The following is a 19759-nucleotide window of genomic DNA, read 5'->3' on the forward strand; positions in this document are numbered from 1 at the left end:
GACTACCTTTATAGAACACTTGTCCTGATTCCTCCAGACTCTAGGGCCTGTTCCACCTGAAAGTGTTTCATATTAAGAGGCAGCTGGAGTAACAGAAGGGGAATCTTGAGATCTGGTAAATGTGTGTTCAAGACCTACTGTTCCCAGGTTTTCTTAGCTATCCCTAATCTCTCTGCAGACTGCAAGCTGTGCATTTCCAATAGCTTATTGGACATCTCAAATTGGATGCTCCGTAGATTATTTTGAACTCAACATGTTTAAAGAGGAATTCATTTTCTTTTCCACTAAAACCTTCTCCTTTTCCTAACTTTCTTGACACTGTCAAGGGCATCCTCCTAGTCTCAGGACCCCAGGTGTCAGCCTTAGCAAGTGAAGAGCTGAACATCTGCTATTCAAGGAAGTACTCATCAAAAAGGTCCATTTCATCTGTAGAAACTCTCAAAGGCCATCTATTAACATGAATTCTGGGCACATTCACCCTCCTCTCTGTTCCTAGGAGCTGGCAGTTCACTTGAGGAAAGGAGTTCTTAGCGTTCCCAGGAGGGCTAAGAAACCAGGCTACCCCACAAAAGAAGATGCTATGTTAACCCTTTTTTCCTTCCCCCTTTTGGGGGTTTACCTTCCTCATTAGATTGTAAGCTCCTTGAGGGCAGGTTCTTTTTTTGTGTTCATATTCCTGTTGCTTAGCACATAAGAGGGCTTAATAAATTGTTATTGATGGACTGACTTGCATGGTTCTATCCCTTTCTGAGAATGCTCTCCCTTCTCACTTTCATCTTCCAAATCCTTGGCTTCCTTTCAGACTTAGTTCACTAGCTCCCTTTCATGGGAGGACCTTCTGATCCCCCCAGCGGCAAGCAAACCTTATATAGTTTCTATAAGGAATTGCCTTCTTCTGTAAGGTTACCTTCCTTCTAGGCTGGATGTGCACTACTTTGTATATATGCATGTGTAACTATATATTCATGAATATACTCATACATGTATGTAATATTCGGACTAGCTTTCTGGGTCCTCCAGTCTCTGCCTTGGTCTCAGCAGGATAATGGTCAGGAATAGAGTCTAAAGTCTTTATTGTCTCCTTCACAGTCTCCTTCACAGTCTGTTCACTCTGACTGACTCTGTCCCCACTTCTCTCAGCCCTTAAATACCCTATTACAATTACATCATTACAGTATATTGAGTATGTGTGAACTAGAGAACCATGACATCACCATGCTGAGTACTAAGTATCTATGGGAACTAGAGAACCATGACATCACCATGCTGAGTACTAAGTATCTATGAGAACTAGAGAACCATGACATCACCATGCTGAGTACTAAGTATCTATGGGAACTAGAGAACCATGACATCACCATGCTGAGTACTAAGTATCTATGAGAACTAGAGAACCATGACATCACCATGCTGAGTACTAAGTATCTATGGGAACTAGAGAACCATGACATCACCATGCTGAGTACTAAGTATCTATGGGAATTAGAGAACCATGACATCACCATGCTGAGTACTAAGTATCTATGGGAATTAGAGAACCATGATCTCATCAATTCCACCAAGTTAACACCCTGCTGTAAGTATCCTTGTTTCAAGTATACTTCTCCAGAGTTCTGGCCCTCCACACATGTATATATATATATATGTATATGTGTGTGTGCACATATATAACATATATGTACATATTAGCTCTCCTGTTAGAATATAAGCTGCTTGAGAGTAGTGGGAACTTATTTTCTCTTTCTTTAAAACCATAGTGCTGAGTAGAGTGCCCAGCACATGGTAAATGTATAATAAATAATAGTTTAAGATAATTTAATAAATGATGAAAGACCATTGATTTCAAAACTCTTTATTTTCAATTATTCAGATAATTAGGGAAAAAAGCATGAGAGTCTTCCCAATTTACCTGTATTAACTATAGTTAAAATGGGTTGAGGGTTTCAGTTAGCTCAGTTTTCTATCTGCACTGCTCGAATTTCTTGGATAGTAATCAGATTTTCCCGATTCCGTTTTTGTACAGACCTAGACTGAGGAAGACAACTTTTTTAAACCAACAAAATAAATAAATGAAAGGAATCTCAAAATACTTCCTGAGTCATTTTGGAGACCAGAAAATATTCATGTCTTCTGCTTCTTAGATTCTTTTCAAAGCATTCCAAGACTGAAGAGTTTGGGAAGACTTAAAAGGAACAAGGACTCTAGTTATAGGAGATACCCACAGTGCTCCTAGCAGGCTCTGTGGCGGAGGATACAATCGAACAATTATTTTTCAAATCTGAACTTGGTTTTGGTCTCAGATAAATTTCAAAGAAAGTATATTTAAAGGGTTTATTGTAAAGACTGTTAAACTTCAATATTTGACTAAAGATAATAGTTAGAAAGGGACCTGTTTTATACACATGGTAATATTTTAAAGGTTTATTGTTGATATAACCCGTTCTTTTTGTGCTTTAGTTTTCTAATGATGTTTAATTTTTTAAATATGTTGGGCATAGAATAAGTAATTTAAAAATCTGGGTTTATACTTTCTCTTTACCAATACAGAATGAAAACTTATTTAAATCTTAGAAGGACCAAAAAAATACTAATGGGAGCAGTGATAAGCCCTAGTTCTAGAGGACTGAGGTTGAAGCAGGCCTTACCTCCTGACAGAAAGGGGATGGACTCAGAACGTAGATGACACATGATTTTTGAGCACAGCAAGAGGGAATTGTTTTGTTTAACTATGTATATTTGCCATAAAAATTTTAATTTTGGTTTTCTAATGGGGAGGGAGGAATTGTGAGAGGAAGAATGAGAAAATAAATGTTAGTTTTTTTGTTTAAAAATATATGTTTTAAAATCTTATGAACTCATGATTATCATGGCTTCTACTGTCTGAAGACCAGATCCATTACATATCAAAAGTATTTCCCTAGTGTTCTCTGGTACATTGGGGGATAACTAGTCTCTGCTAGTGGCTTAATTTCCCAGAAGTTATGTTCTCCCAATTTTAGGCATTTCCTGCACCCCCCCCAGTTCCATATAACTACTTAATAGTCAGATTAGCTTTTAAAGGAATAATTACTTCAAAAGTATAGCAAAAACAAACATTCAAATAATCCCCTTCCAACACTTGGAGGGACATAATTTCCCCTTTTGGGGGAGGATTAGATTCATAGTTAACATAGTTCCTATAAAGAATTGTCTCATCAAGGTCCAAGTTCCAAGTTCCCCTGGACTTAAGCTTCACTGTGGGGTAGGTAGCAATTTTCTGACTCCAAGTTCTCTAGACCTTGAGTTCCAGGTCCAGGAATTCTACCATTTGCACCTAGAACTTGATAGGACAAATAAAACAGACCAAATTTTTTTTAATTATAGCTTTTTATTTACAAGATATATGCATGGGTAATTTTCCAGCATTGACAATTGCATAATCTTTTGTTCCAACTTTTCTCCTCCTTCCCCCCACCCTCCTTCCCCCAGATGGCAGGTTGACCAATACATGTTAAATATGTTAAAGTATAAGTTAAATAGAGTATATGTATACATGTCCATAGTTATTTTGAAATAGTGTACAATTAGCCTGTGAAGGAAATAAAAAATGCAAGCAGACAAAAATAGAGGGATTGGGAATTCTATGTAATGGTTCAGTCATCTCCCATAGTTCTTTCTCTGGGTGTAGCTGGTTCAGTTCATTACTGCTCTATTGGAACTGATTTGATTCATCTCATTGTTGAAGATGGCCTCGTCCATCAGAATTGATCCTCATACAGTATTGTTGTTGAAGTATATAATGATCTCCTAGTCCTGCTCATTTCACTCAGCGTCACTTCATGTAAGTCTTTCTAGGCCTTTCTGAAATTATCCTGCTGGTCATTTCTTACAGAACAATAATATTCCATAACATTCATATACCCTAATTTATTCAGCCATTCTCCAATTGATGGGCATCCACTTAGTTTCCAATTTCTGGCCACTATAAAGAGGGCTGCCACAAATATTCCTGCACATACAGGCACCTTTCCCTTTTTAAAAATCTCTTTGGGATATGAGCCCAGTAATAACACTGCTGGATCAAAGGGTATGCATAGTTTGATAACTTTTTGAGCATAGTTCCAAATCATTCTCCAGAATGGCTGGATGTATTCACAATTCCACCAATAATGTATCAGTGTCCAAGTTTTCTACATCCCCTCCAACATACTGCATTATCTTTCCGTGTCATTCTAGCTAATCTGATAGGTGTGTAGTGATAGCCCAAAGTTGTCTTAATTTTCATTTCTCTGATTAATAATGACTTGGAGCATCTTTTCATATAGCTAGAAATAGTTTCAATTTCTTCATCTAAGAATTGTCTGTTCATATCCTTTGACCATTTATCAATTGGAGAATGGCTTTATTTCTTATAAATTAGAGTCAATTCTCTATATATTTTGGAAATGAGGACTTTATCAGAACCTTTGACTGTAAAAATATTTTCTCAATTTATTGCTTCCCTTCTAATTTTGTCTGCTTTAGTTTTGTTTGTACAAAACCTTTTCAATTTGATATAATCAAAATTTTCTATTTTGTGATCAATAATGATCTCTAGTTCCTCTTTGGTCATAAATTCCTTCCTCTTCCACAGGAACAGACCAAATTCTAAGCTGAGTTCTCAAGACTACAGGGTAATCCTTCTCCCATACCCAACTTGATTCATAATATTTAAGCTTTGGTTGACTAGGAGTTTTATCCCTTGGGATATGGTTGGGAAAAGAGAAATAGTCCCAGTCTAATAGTTTTAGAGATCTAGCCTATTTTGATTATGCAACCAATAGAAATAATTAATTCCTTGGTGTAATATTCTTCTCTAAAAATATAATGTTCTCTGGGAGCAGGCTTTTTGGGGGGTTTCTGGGAGCAGCCTTCATTTCACTTCAGAGTAATCACCCCAAATGCAGCCAGGTATTAAAGTCCAAATTCTTTATTGTTTCCTTCAAAGTCTTGTCTCCTTTACTTGGGGCTCGGCTAGTTTTTCTTAGAGGCCTTCTGTAGTCTTGGTTCCGAGAGCTTAAGCTGCCTTCTCTGGCCTCTGAATCTCCTCAACTGAATCTTGGTTGAGGCTCTGAGAGCTTCTAGTGGGCTTCTCTTTTCTGGCTCTGATAACTCCTCCTTATATGGTCCACACTGAGTGCATACCAATCATTATGTCACTAGGAAACCATTATTCGTTTTAGAACTAAATCAATGCTAAACTCGATTTAACCACTGTCTCTTCAATTCCACTGAGTACCTTGTTTCAAGTTCTGGCCCATAACATTTCCTTGTAGGATCAGATCATACTAAACCATACTAAATTAAATAATTATTGTCTCTATCAATTCCACTGACTTAGTACCTTGTAAGAATCCTAACACCTTGGTGCTTTAGGAGACCCTCTAAGACTATGAGTAGCTGCCTTTCTTGCTTACTTCCCCCATATACTCTGTGATCTAGTGGTCTCCTTTCTAGTCCTCACACTCTTGACCCCTTCAATACCTGCCCTTTCTGCTTGGAAGGCTCTCTCTCCTTATTTTTGCCTCTTTCCTTCAAATCCTAGCTAAAATCCCACCTTCTGCAAGAAGCCTTTCTCAATCTCTCTTTATACTAGTTTATCCAGATTTGTTTATCCACAGTTTTCCCCGTATGCATCTTGTTTGCATATTTTGGTTTGCATATTGTCTTCCTTATTAGACTGTGACTTCCTTGAGGGCAGGAGTTGGTTTTTGATCTTCTTTATATCCCAGGTAGTACCCAGCATACAAGAGGCGCTTAATAAATGCTTGTTGACTGACCTGCATTGGTAGAATTTTCTCACTTGGGGGCACCCTATAATAATGAAATCACCACAGTTTATATTAGAGTCAGGATCTGCACCCATCTTCACAACTTTGTTGTTTCTTAATTTGGCATTGTATTATTTAAGCACCAAATATATTAGCACCAAAATTTGCTGGTATAATCCTATGTAATATTTAAGTATCATAAGGAACTTTGTGAATTAACATGAACATTATTATAACGTGTTATGCTTATAGCACTTTTAATAAGGATTTAAGTCCATTTAATGTTTAGCTAACTCTATAAACATAATGTTAAAAATTTAAGTGGATATTCTGAAGTTCTAAACATTAAAACATTTATCTAGTTCCATTTCTTGCTTTATATTTCTGATAAGTAAACTAAGCTTAATCAGACTTTTGGAGCTAAATACTGCCTTACAAAAATCACTTTTAACAAAATAGATAAACCTTTGGTTAATTTGATTAGCAAAAGGAAAGAAAATCATTCATATCAAAAATGAAAAGGGTGAACTTGCCACCAATGAAAAAGAAACTAAAATAGTAATTAGGAGTTATTTTGCTCAATTGTATGACAGCAAGTCTGATAATCTACCAAAATGAATGTATACAAAAACATAAATTGCCCCAGATTAACAGAAAAGGAAATAAATTACTTAAATAGTTCTATTTTAGAAAAAGAGATTGAACAAGCTATTAATGAATTCCCTAAGGAAAAAATCTCCAGGGCTAGATGGATTCACAACTTTACCAAACATTTAAAGAATAATTAATTCCAATACTATGTAAACTATTTGGAAAAATAGGTAAAGAAGAGTACTGTCAAATTTCTTCTGTGACACAAATATGGCACTGATAACTAAAAATTAGTTTTGACTTGAGTATATTATTTTAATAAATGTTTCCTAAAATGAGAAAAATGAGTGTCTGCTACATAATAGACATTTAATAAATGCTTGTTGATAAACCATCTGTCTACAAAGTTGAAAAATAATAGATTGCAATATAGTTGATTTGAAGGCCTTGAAGTGTTCAAGGCCTGACATAACCAATTGCAATAGTCAAATGATAAAATATCTAGTCAATTCTAAACACTTGAAAAATCTGAGTCATGTTGCAACTACCCAATTTAATGGTTTATCTAGAAAAGACTTAGAAAAAGACAGTTTTTTACTGAGTAGGAAAAAAACCCCATTTATGGTTTATTGTATTAATCTTTACCTTAAGCATGGAATTTTCATTTTCATTTTCAATACCTCAAATGTCCCATGAACTGAATGCTTTGTAAATATTTTCTTAGCCTCGCTATTTGATTAAATGTCCACAAGATGGTGCCATGGTTAACACGTTAACATTTGAATTTGAGACAGCAGGAAAAAATATGACACTGAATCTAAAACAGCTATCATCAACTTTACCTTTTTTTTTTTTTTTAAATAGTAAGGGAAAATAAAATTGATAAAATAAAAAATTAAGAAGGCAAATTTGCAGTAAATAGAGAGAAGATGAAGAGCATTATCAGCACCTATTACATAAATTACATGCCAATTGTCTTGAGAATTTAAAAGAAATAGTTTATGTACAAAATATTGATTATCTACAAAAATGCAAACCAGACAAACTAGTAAAACAAGAAATAGAGATCATAAATTCAGTCTCAGAAAAAAAGATCAATCAATGAATTGTCAAAAGGGGGGGAAAAACCCTCTCACTTGGATCAATTTATTAGTAAAACTCACCCAACACTTAAATATGAATTAGTAATTAATAGAAAAATTGTTTCTAGTAGTAAAGAAAAAGAGTTTTCTATCAAACTCCTTTTATGGACAAACATGGCCATTATTACCAAACTAGGAAGGGATAAAGCAGAGAAAGAAGATTATAGACCAAAATCACTAATAAAAATTCATGAAGAACTTTTAAATAAAATTTTGATAAATATGTAGCAAAAAAACCCCAATCAAACAACAAACTGTGAAATAAGAACATTGTGCATGATTTAAAAAAAAAAAAAAAAGCCCTTCTCAAAGACTTAACAATTCTGAACAAAACAATGATTCTATATAGTTCCAAAGGACCAATGATAAAAAATGCTATCCACTTCAAGGGGTAAAACAGTTGAACTGAGTGCAGATTGAAGCATATTTTTTTCACTTTTTAAAGTTTTTCTTTTGTGTGTTTATGTGTTTTCTTTTACAACATGGCTAATGTGGAAATATATTTTACATGACTTCACATATAAAATTTACATATTATTGCATGCCTTCTCAAAAGATAGAGGAGGAATAGGAAGAAGGGAGAGAATTTGGAACTCAAAATTTTTTAAAAAATGATTGTTAAACAATTTTGAAGCATAATATGTAATATATGTATTACATGCTATATTATGTACATAATTAAGTACATAATATATGTAATACAAATATAAATGTAATAGGGAAATATTTAATGAAATGAAAACACCAAGAATACAAACATGGTTCAACATTAGGAAATTAATATGAACAAAAAAATTCCAAATTTGTTAATAGGCACAGAAAAGGTCTTTCACAACAATGACAAATAACACTATAACACTATAACAAATAACACTACTTTATGCTGAAATAATTCTTTTAAGAAAACATGAGTATGGAAGGGCATTTTTTAATATGATCCAAAGAATATATTTAAAACCAACAACTAGCACTGTTTCAAGTGGCAAAATTCTGAAAGTTTAAAAAACTACAGGTTCAAATATAGATCAAAGATGTTTTTCTTTCCATTATTACAGTGGTTTATAAATTATTTGGGAGAGAGTAGGAGGAGCTAGGTGGCACAATGGATAGAGTACCTGGCATTAGGAAAGTTCATCTTCCTGAGTTCAAATCTGACCTCAGATACTTCTTAGTTTGTAATCTTGGATAAGTCATTTAACCTAATTTTCCTCAATTTCCTCATCTTAAAAATGAGTTAAAAATAACTCACCATTTCAGTGTCTTATTATAACCATTTTCTGCCAAGAAAATCCCAAATGGGGTCATGGAGAGTTGGACACAACTGAACCATATTACACATTAATCAAATTTGCTGACAAACAATAAATATTACAACTTCTCACACATTTTTTAAAAAGTTAACATGCATTGTATCCTTTTGCAGCAATCACTTGTTTTTACCCAATTTGGCATTAAGTTCATAATAGAGTTTAAATCAGGTCACTTTCAAGGCTGTTGAAGTCTATTTCTTCACTTAAATACATTTCTTAACCTTTGAGCTGAGTTTTAAGGAAAACCAGGGAGGCCTGGAGAAATGGAGGAGGAAGGCCTTTTGGGTCTGGAGAATAGTCAATAAAAAAGGCTCTGGATTTAGAGACAAGAAGTAGCATCTGAAGAAGCTGGCACTGTTGATCATGGAGGGAGCAGAAAGGAAGAGTGAGAAGACAGGAAAGGTAGGAAGGGGCCAACTTGTAAGCTACACAGAGAGAGGATTTTCTATTTGATCCTGAAGGTAATGGCTGCTACAGTTTATTTAGAGGATCCTGAAGGGGTATCATGGTCCATTCTATGCTTTAGAAGAAGCTGGATGGTGCAATGGATAGAACATTAGACCTGAAATCTGGAAGACCTGAACTCAAAGCTAGCTTAATGCTTACCTGCTAAATGGCACTGGGCAAATCACTTAATTTGTTTCCTCAACTGTAAAAACATGGGATAATAATATATAATATATAATAATATATCACACCAAGGGAAAAATACCACTTTAGATAATTGTGAATACAATTCTCATTAAAATACATTTATTGGTGGGAAATATATATATACATCTAAAGTAGGCTGAATGTTTTGGATAGCTTAAATCTAACATATTTTTTGTGCATCAAGATGTACTCTTGGATGCAAATGAGCATTTCTCTTTAAGATTTTCCCCCAGACATTGACCTCTGTCAATACCCCCAAATTGACTGGGTTTTCTTGTAAACAAAACTAATAGTGATTCAATGCAGCCCTTGCAGGGTTGTTGTGAGAATCTAATGAGATATTATCTAGTGAGATATTATTTGTAAGACAGCACAACGTCTGGCACATAGTAGGCATTCTGTCATAATAGGCTTACTGACTTACATAGGAAGCACTTAATAAAGGATTGTTTCCTTTTTCAGGAAGATTACTTTGCCTTTGAGCCAAAGATGGATTGGAGTAGAGAGTTCGAGGGAGAGAGACCAGACAGAAGGCACCAAGTGACAAGGGCCCTTCACTAGGGTGATGGCTATATGAGTGGAGAGAAGGAGACTTATACAAGAGGTGCTTGGAAGGTAGAAATGACAAGCCAAAACCAAATTGGACTAGAGTAAATGACATGAGATCCAAGTCCAGGTGATGGGGAGAATGGTGGTGGCCACAGCAGTTAGGAAAAAATTGAAAGAGGGAAGGTCTCTAGGAGGAAAGATAATGAGTTCTGTTTTGTACATCTTGAGTTTGAGATGCCGCCAAGACATCCAGTGTAGGATATGCAATTGGCACATTATATTAATGATGTGAGACAGATAAGGCTTATAGTAAATATATCTGAGAATTCCTTGCATAGAGTAGATAACCCCAGGAAGGTAATCTTATTAAATAATAAAATTACCTAATAAGAATATTCAAGTGTCTTGTCATCATTGAACCTTTTATTTTTCTTTAATGTTTGATAACTGCATTTTGATGTGATTATTTTTCTTTATGATTCTATGCATTTAAAGACATTATTGACTTCCTCCCAAAAAGAATGAGAACTTGTGGTATACAGAGGGAGGAGAGTAAAAGCTCAGGCCAGATACCTGAAGGACACTCATTTTTAATGACTGTTGCTTGGAGAAAAATGGGAGAAAACAGACTGAAATGTAGTAGACAAGTTAGAGGAGAGATGGGAGAGAACAATGTCATGAAAACCTTGAGAGAAAAGAATATCGAAGAGAAAAGGGTAACAGTGTCAAAGAAGTCAAGAAGGATGAGGATGGGGAAGAGGTCATTTGATTTGGTGACTTTGGAGACAGCTGATTCAGTGGAATACTGAGGTTCAAAGGCAGACTAAGGTTTTGAATCAAATAGGAGGAAAGGATACTGATTGTAGATGGCTTCCTCCAAGATCTGGAATAATTTTTTTTAATTTTTTTTATTAATTTTTATAATTATAACATTTTCTTTGACAGTACATATTCATAGGTAATTTTTTTTACAACATTATCCATTGTACTCCCTTCTGTTCCAAATTTTTCCTCTCCTTCCTTCCACCCCCTCCCCTAGATGGCAGGCATTCCCATACATATTAAATATCTTATAGTATATCCTAGGTACAATATATATGTGTTGTTGTTGTTGCAAAGGAAGAATTGTATTCGGAAGCTAAAAATAATCTGGGAAGAAAAACGAAACAAAACAAAACAAAACAGTGCTCACAGTTTATACTCATTTCCCAGTGTTCCTTTTCTGGATGTAGCTGATTCTGTCCATCATTGATCAATTGGAATTGGATTAGCTCTTCTCTATGTTGAAGATATCCACTTCCATCAGAATACATCCTCATACAGTATCATTGTTGAAGTGTATAATGATCTAGTTCTGCTCGTTTCACTCAGCATCAGTTGATGTAAGTCTCTCCAAGCCTCTCTGTATTCCTCCTGTTGGTCATTTCTTACAGAACAATAATATTCCATAACATTCATATACCATAATTTACCCAACCCTTCTCCAATTGATGGACATCCATTCATCTTCCAGCTTCTAGCCACTATGAAAAGGGCTGCCACAAACATTTTGGCACATACAGACAGGTCCCTTTCCCTTCTTTAGAATTTCCTTGGGATATAAGCCCAGGAGTAGCACTGCTGGGTCAAAGGGTATGCACATTTTGATAACTTTTTGGGCATAATTCCAGATTGCTCTCCAGAATGGTTGGATTCTTTCACAACTCCATCAACAATGCATCAGTGTCCCAGTTTTCCCACATTTCCTCCAACATTCATCATTATCTTTTCCTGTCATCTTAGCCAATCTGACAGGTGTGTAATGATATCTCAGAGTTGTCTTAATTTGCATTTCTCTGATCAATAGTGATTTGGAACACTCTTTCATATGAGTGGAAATAGTTTCAATTTCATCATCTGAAAATTGTCTGTTCATATCCTTTGACCATTTGTCAATTGGAGAATGGCTTGATTTCTTATAAATTAAAGTCAATTCTCTGTATATTTTGGAGATGAGGCCTTTATCAGAACTTTTAACTGTAAAAATGTTTCCCCAATTTGTTGCTTCCCTTTTAATCTTGTTTGCATTAGTTTTGTTTGTGCAGAAACTTTTTAATTTGGTGTAATCAAAATTTTCTATTTTGTGATCAATAATGGTCTCTAGTTCTCTTGGACACAAACTCCTTCCTCCTCTACAAGTCCGAGAGGTAAACCATCCCATGTTCCTCCAATTTATTTATGATTTTGTTCTTTATGCCTAAATCTTGGACCCATTTTGATCTTATCTTAGTATGTGGTGTTAAATGTGGGTCCATGCCTAGTTTCTGCCATACTAATGTCCAGTTTTCCCAGCAGTTTTTGTCAAATAATGAATTCTTATCCCAAAAGTTGGGATCTTTGGGTTTGTCAAACAGTATTGCTATTTTTATTCACTATCTTGCCCTGTGAACCTAAACTATTCCACTGATCAACTAGTCTATTTCTTAGCCAATACCAAATGGCTTTGGTGACTGTTGCTTTATAATATAGTTCTAGATCAGATACAGCTAGACCACCTTCATTTAATTTTTTTTTCATTATTTCCCTTGAAATTCTTGACCTTTTGTTGTTCCATATGAATTCTGTTGTTACTTTTTCTAGGTCATTAAAATAGTTTCTTGGGAGTCCTGATTGGTATAGCATTAAATAAATAGATTAGTTTAGGGAGTATTGTCATCTTAATTATATTTGCTCGGCCTATATAAGAGCACTGAATGTCTTTCCAATTATTTAAATCTGACTTTATTTTTGTGGCAAGTGTTTTGTAGTTTTGCTCATATAATCTCTGACTCTCCTTTGGTAGATATATTCCCAAATATTTTATACTATCGACCGTTATTTTGAATGGAATTTCTCTTTGTATCTCTTGCTGTTGGATTGTGTTGGTAATGTATAAAAATGCTGAGGATTTATGTGGATTTATTTTGTTTATTCTTCAATTTTGCTATAATTCTGAATTATTTCTAATAGCTTTTTAGCAGAGTCTTTGGGTTTCTCTAAGTATACCATCATGTCATCTGCAAAAAGTGATAGTTTGATTTCCTTATTTCCTACTCTAATTCCTTGAATCTCTTTCTCAGCTCTTATTGCCAAGGCTAGAGTTTCTAATACTATATTGAATAGTAATAGTGATAGTGGGCAACCTTGTTTCACTCCTGATCTTACAGGGAAAGGTTCTAGTTTATCGCCATTACATATGATGTTTACTGACGCTTTTAAATATATGCTTGTTATAAGGAATAGTCCATTTATTCCTATACTCTCAAGCGTTTTTAGTAGGAATGGATTTTGGATTTTATCAAATGCTTTTTCTGCATCTATTGAGATGACAAGATCTGGAATAATTAAGGAATAATGAGACAAAGAGCTCAAATATCAAGAGAATAGCGAATAAAAGATAGAATGACAGAAGAGCATATTCAGACCTCAAAACTATATTATTACATAGCAACATCAGAACTATTTGATAATATTTAAAAGTAGAATTCATTAATCTATTTAGATTAATGGAACAGATTAAATGAAAAAGAATCAGAAATAATTAAACTTGATATCCCAGTGTTTGATAAACTTGAAAATATAAATTATTTAGGAAAAAACTCCCTAGCTGATGAAAGTTTCTAGGAAAAAACTGGGTAGCAGTCTGGCAAAAATTAGAATTAGCTCAACATCTTGTAGCTTATTTTACAATAATACCAAAATGTTTTGATTACTTAGATATAAAAGATCATATCATTAAAAAACTAAAAGTTAACTACATCATGTACATATACTCCCTGAGTGGAGGGTGAATTCTTAACTGAACAAGAGAAAGAGGAAATTACCAAAGACAATTTCAACTAACATGAAATTAAGAAGCTTTTACATGAACAAAATTCCATTAAAAGAACAATAAAGGAGCAACCACGTGGTGTAGTGGATAAAGTACCCGCCCTGAAGTCAGGAGGACCTGAGGTCAAATCTGATCTCAGACACTTAACACTTCCTGACTGTGAAACCCTGGGCAAGTCACTTAACCCCAATTGCCTCAGAAAAAACAAAAACAAAAACAAAAACAAAAACAAAAACAAAAAAAAACATAATAGATCAGAAAAAACAAGTTTGTACCAAATTTTACTAATAAAGGTCTGATTTTTAAGAAATTTAGATAACTAATGGAAAAATATAAGCTCAAAAGTCACTCTCCAATATATGTAGTTAGAGGATATGAACGTTCAGTTCTCAAAATAAGAATTACCCACTATTAAGTATTGCATGAAAGAATGCACTAACAAAAGACATAAGAGAAACCTTGAATTTTTAGCTCATACCAAGGAAACTATTTGGAACTATACTCAAAAAATTATCAAACTGTGCATGCTCTTTAACCCAGCAGTGTTACTATTGGGCTTATATCCCAAAGAGATCTTAAAGAAGGGAAAGGGACCCACATGTGCCAAAATGTTTGTGGCAGCCCTCTTTGTAGTGGGGAGAAACTGGAAATTGAATGGATGCCCATTAATTGGAGAATGGTTGGGCAAATTATGGTATATGAAAGTTATGGAATATTATTGTTCTGTAAGAAATGACCAGCAGGATGACTACAGAAAGGTTTGGAGAGACTTACACAAACTAATGCTGAGTGAAATGAGCAGAACCAGGAGATCATTGTACACTTCAACAACAATACTGTATGGGGATGTATTCTGATGGAAGTGGACATCTTCAGCCATGAGAGGATCCAATTCAGTTCCACTTGATAAGTTACGAACAGAACCAGCTATACCCAGGGAAAGAACTCTGGGAAAAGAGTGTGGACCACAACATAGCATTTGCACTCTTTCTGTTGTTATTTGGTTTTCCTTCCCAGGTTATTTTTACCTCTCTAAATCTGATTTTTCTTATGCAACAAGAGAATTGTAAAAAGGTCTACACATATATTGTATTTAAGATATACTTTAACATGTTTAACATGTATGAGACTCTAGGGGAGGGGGTGGAGGGAAGGAAAGGAAAAGTTGGAACAGAAATATTTGCAAGGGCCAATGTTGAAAAATTACCCACACATATGTTTTGTATATAAAAAGTCATAATAATAAATAAAAAAAAAGGAATGGTTCTGTGAGTTAGAGAGCATAAGAATCCATGACATGCTGGTATATGGGTAGTTTGAATGAATGAATCAGTAAAGTTTTATTTAAGAACTTACTATTTGCAAAGCACTGTGCTAAATGCTAGGAATACAAATAGAAAAAGCAAGACAGCCTGTGCGCCCTCAAGGATTTCACATTTTAATGGAGGAGGTTTTACTGACAAATCAGATAGAAAAATCTTGTGGTCTGTAGAGTTCAGAGGCAAAGCACCCAATGCTTCTTCGATATGATTTCCACTGATAAAATTGTACCAGTTTCTGATGTTGAACCACGTAACAATGCCAAAGACTTTTAGTATCATTAACTCTGTTTTCTGGGTCAGCAGCAGCTAGCCAAGGCTGGACCGCCTGCAGCATCAGTTGCATTTCCATCTCCTTAGAGTTAGGATGACTGCTAGGGACACTGACCTGGTGACATTGCTATCCCCAAGGCTCCTGGGTTTGAAGGTACTGGATTGTTTCTATTGGGATCTGAGGGGAGAATATGATAAGGTTTGAACTTCCAAATCTGACTCTCAGGTGCCTTGCTGCTTTAGTCCCACTGGCTTATCTGCCTGTTCATGGTACCCACTTGACTGTTAGTGGGTCTGACTGGCACCTTCTTCATAGAAATTGCTTTGCCAGATGATAGTAATGGGGCCAGAGTAGAAGCAGGACTAGGGTCTGGGAGTGCTGCCATCCCTCAGATTTTTATACTTACCTGCCTGGTGGTATTAGTCAGCAGCTACAGCTGGCCATGATGAGGTGGATGGGAGTTGGGGCTGGGCTAAAAGTAGATTTGGTGGTTAAGAAGGCATTGCTATTCCCAAAGCTTTAGGGACGCGGTCCTAAACTATCTCCATCAGGGTGAAGGAGGAGGTTTTACTTGCCTGGCATTCACTTGCCACCTCAGGGTTCCCTGAGTCCTGCTGGTACAGAACCTTGGCACTTTTATTAGTACAATATCCCATAAGCTTAGAGCAAGCTTTTAGAGCAAACTTTGATATAGGGACAGTGGAAAAAGAGGGCATTAAGATAGTGTAGAAATAGTCATCTCCATTCAGATGATGAGACAGCTGAGGTGAAACTGAGTCTGCTGCTACTACCAAATGATTATAGGAATGACTAGAAGGAATGATAAAGCAACTCTGATAGTTGATTGTATCTGAATGGCACAGTTTTAAACCATAGCAATTTTTAAAAAATGTATGACATTTTATTTTTCTCTTAATTATGTGTTAAAACAATTTTTTCATATTTAATTGTTATTTTTTTAAAGTTTTGAATTCCAAATTCTATCCCTCTTTCCTTGAGATGGTAAACGAATATAGGTTAAACATGCAATCATATAAAACATTTTCATATTAGTAATTTTATACAAGAAGACTTGAACAACAACAAAAAAATTAAAGAAAATGAAAAAATAGCATGTTTCAGTCTTTATTCAGACAATACCAGTTCTTTCTCTGGAGGCAAATAGTCTGCTTCATCATTAGTCTTTGTATTGCTGAAAATAGTTAAGTCATTCACAGTTAATCATACAAAATTGCTTTTACCGTGTATAACATTCTCCTGGTTCTGTTTCCTTCATTTTGAATCAGTCCATGTAATTATTTTTAGTTGTTTCTGAAATCATCCTGCTTGTCATTTCTTTTTTTTCTTTATTTTGATAATAGCTTTTTGTTTTCAAAATACTGCAAAGATAATTTTCAACATTCACCCTTGTAAAACCTCAAGTTCCAAATTTTCCTTCCTCCCTTCCTCCACACCCCTCCCCTAGACAGCAAGTAATCCAATAAAGTTTAAACATGTATAATTCTTCTAAATGTATTTCCACATTAATCATGCTGCACAAGAAAAATCAAATTAAAAATGAAAAAAAAAAAGGAAAAAAAAAACACTGTCATTTCTTAGAACACAATAATATTCCATCACAATCATATACCACAGCATGTTTATCCATTGCTCAATTGATAGGCATCCCTTCAATTTGCAATTCTTAGGCATTACAAAAAGAGCTACTATAAATATTTTTGTAAAAATAAGTTCTTTCTCTTTTTTTATGCCTTTGGAATATAGATCTAGTCGTGATGCAATCTCTGTATTTTAGAGAGTTCTAATGCCTGGCTAAAGCAGATTTAGAAACATTAACATTAATTTGAATTTCAGCGGATTTTCAATTTATTCTTTTTTCTTTAACAAAGTCTTTATTTTTTCGTATTCTTTGAAGCCATACTTAATGCAGAACAAAGAGCAAGCAATTAGATGACAAATGTTAAATATGAACAGGAAACTATTTAGACCCTTTGCGGTATCCTGTAGGATGTGTATAATTCACTTAGCTATGTGTTGATTTATGTAATGTTTGATTTATGTCTCCTATATGTATGAATAGTAATAGCTAAAGCATCATTATTGCATTTATACCGAATGACCAGAAATTAATGCAAATTACAATTTCAGTGATAAAATTACGAAATCCAGTTCTACAAATGGGATTAAAAATGAGTATGAACTACTGCTCAGATTCTTAGAAAAATCTATTAATGGCATGATAAAGCAATCAAATAATTTATGTTGAAGATAGAAAATGACAAAAAATTAATGTAAAAATCAATGTTAATAAAAGGGAAGCAATGTGGTGTTTTCATTATTATATTTCAATTGAATATTTCTATTAATATAATTCCTTATGTTCCATTTAAAAAAAATTTTAAAAGACAAAAAACTGTTAAAATGATTCTAACCAATGAAACAAGATTTTGACCATGAACCAGAAATACTCTACGTGAATATGGTCTGAAAACTAGCTTCTCTTAAGTTTGGAGGTTTACAACCAGAGCTGTGGCCACCAAGTGATTTTTTTTCCCCTACAATAATTCATAAAGACTGTCTACTGTCTACATGTCTATGTCGTGAAATGCATTGGATTTGCATATATGTTAACCATGATAAAAATATGTTAAATCCAATATATGCATACATATTTATACAATTATCTTGCTGCACAAGAAAAATCAAATCAAAAAGTAAAAAAATGAGAAAGAAAATAAACTCCAAGCAAACAACAGAGTGAGAATACTATGTTGTGATCCACCCTTAGCTCCCACAGTCCTCTCTCTGGGTGTAGATGACTCTCTTCATCATAAGATCATTGGAACTGGCTTGAATCACCAAGGAGCTTACATTCTAATGGGGGAGGACACAGAAAAAGGAGCTGAGAAGGGGATGGGGAAGGGGGAAGAGGCCCACCCCATTGTGGCAAAATCCAGAAAATCAGGGGTAAAGTCAGGATGAGAAGGAAAAAACATACCTGCCCTTGCTGTCTCTCCCCCAACTAAAGAGACCCAGGAAGGAACTTACCGACAGGAGAAGGGGACATTGGAGTTAAGAAATGTTCCAAGATGAGAAGATCCTATGGAAGATTTAGGGTCAGAAAGCTGCAGAATCTGGAGGCCAGGTCGGGAAAATCAGAAGCAGTACCAGGAAGCATGGCAGGCTTGGAATCTTCTAAAATGGAGAAAATATAGAATTATGTATATATTTCATATATATTATTAATTAATATATTTGATGATACATTGATATAATTAATATAACTATAATATTGATATAATTAATAATATATAATAAAATAACTTCGGGTTTATATAGAACGTACTGGCAAACTTTAAGTCAATAGAGAACTATCAGTTGATATTAAAATATGAATAATATGGAACTGGCATGGTAGAACAAGAAGAAAAGAGACTTAGATTTCGCAGAAAGAGTCATAGGATGAAATCCCTGGTCAGCCATTAATGGGAAAGAGAGTTCATCTTTCCGGAGCCTCAGTTGACTCATCAATAAAATAGGAATCATAATATTTGTGCTACCTCTTTCACAGGGAATCTGTCAGGAAAGTGTTTTATTAGCCTTAAAAGTACTATGTAAACATGATGGTTTATTATTCCTCTGAAGCTGAACCCTAACTTGGGAACTGGTCAGTGTTTAATACTACATTCTCTTTGCTTCGAATTATATATATACATATATATATATATATATATATATATATATATATGTATATATATATAGATAGATAGATAGATATAGATATATATATATATATATATGTATATATATACACATGCCAGTATTATGTTTCTCTTGGCTAATGCAGATCAGTGTATCTCTACGGGTTCTGGTGGGAGAGAGCTGTTTGGGGTACTTGAGTGGTTGAGCAACTTTCCAGGGTCACACAGAAAGTGTGTGTCAGAGGAGGCCCTTGAAGCCTGCCCTCTTTCAAATGACTCATTAGAAACGCTGAAATCCATTTTTCATTATAAATGCACACAGCCCTCTAGTCAGTGCCCAGTTTCAATAATTCAGTTCAAAAACTGTGTTAACATGTTTAATTTATATTAAATTGCTTACTATTTAGGGGGGAGGGGAGGGAGGGAGGGAGGGAGGAAGAAAAATTTGGAACACAAGGTTTTGCAAGGGTGAATGTTTAAAACCATTTTTGCATGTATTTTGAAAAATAAAAAGCTGTTATTATTTTTTTTAAAAACCTATGTGTTAAGCATTATGCTAGAGTCTAAAAATATATGGAAA

General features: G+C 34.6%; 2 long non-coding RNA genes across 8 annotated transcripts in view; one reads left to right on the forward strand and one right to left on the reverse strand.

Moving 5' to 3' along the window:
- The window catches only part of LOC141541661 (uncharacterized), a 56067-nt gene that overhangs the window by 14779 nt on the left and 21529 nt on the right, over positions 1–19759 (forward strand). The gene's annotated exons all lie outside the window — the stretch shown is intronic.
- The window catches only part of LOC141541660 (uncharacterized), a 91514-nt gene continuing 75151 nt past the window's right edge, over positions 3397–19759 (reverse strand). For 6 of the 7 annotated variants that reach the window (XR_012481867.1, XR_012481865.1, XR_012481868.1 and 3 more), the window contains 2 exons: positions 18527–18673; positions 3397–5832 (listed from right to left, as the gene is read on the reverse strand). This is a non-coding gene — a long non-coding RNA (uncharacterized LOC141541660). Of the gene's footprint in view, positions 5833–17934; positions 18353–18526; positions 18674–19759 lie in introns of those variants that run through there. The other variant, XR_012481866.1, reaches the window with a different exon arrangement.

Source organism: Sminthopsis crassicaudata, chromosome 4, assembly GCF_048593235.1.
Source record: "Sminthopsis crassicaudata isolate SCR6 chromosome 4, ASM4859323v1, whole genome shotgun sequence".
Taxonomy (NCBI): domain Eukaryota; kingdom Metazoa; phylum Chordata; class Mammalia; order Dasyuromorphia; family Dasyuridae; genus Sminthopsis; species Sminthopsis crassicaudata.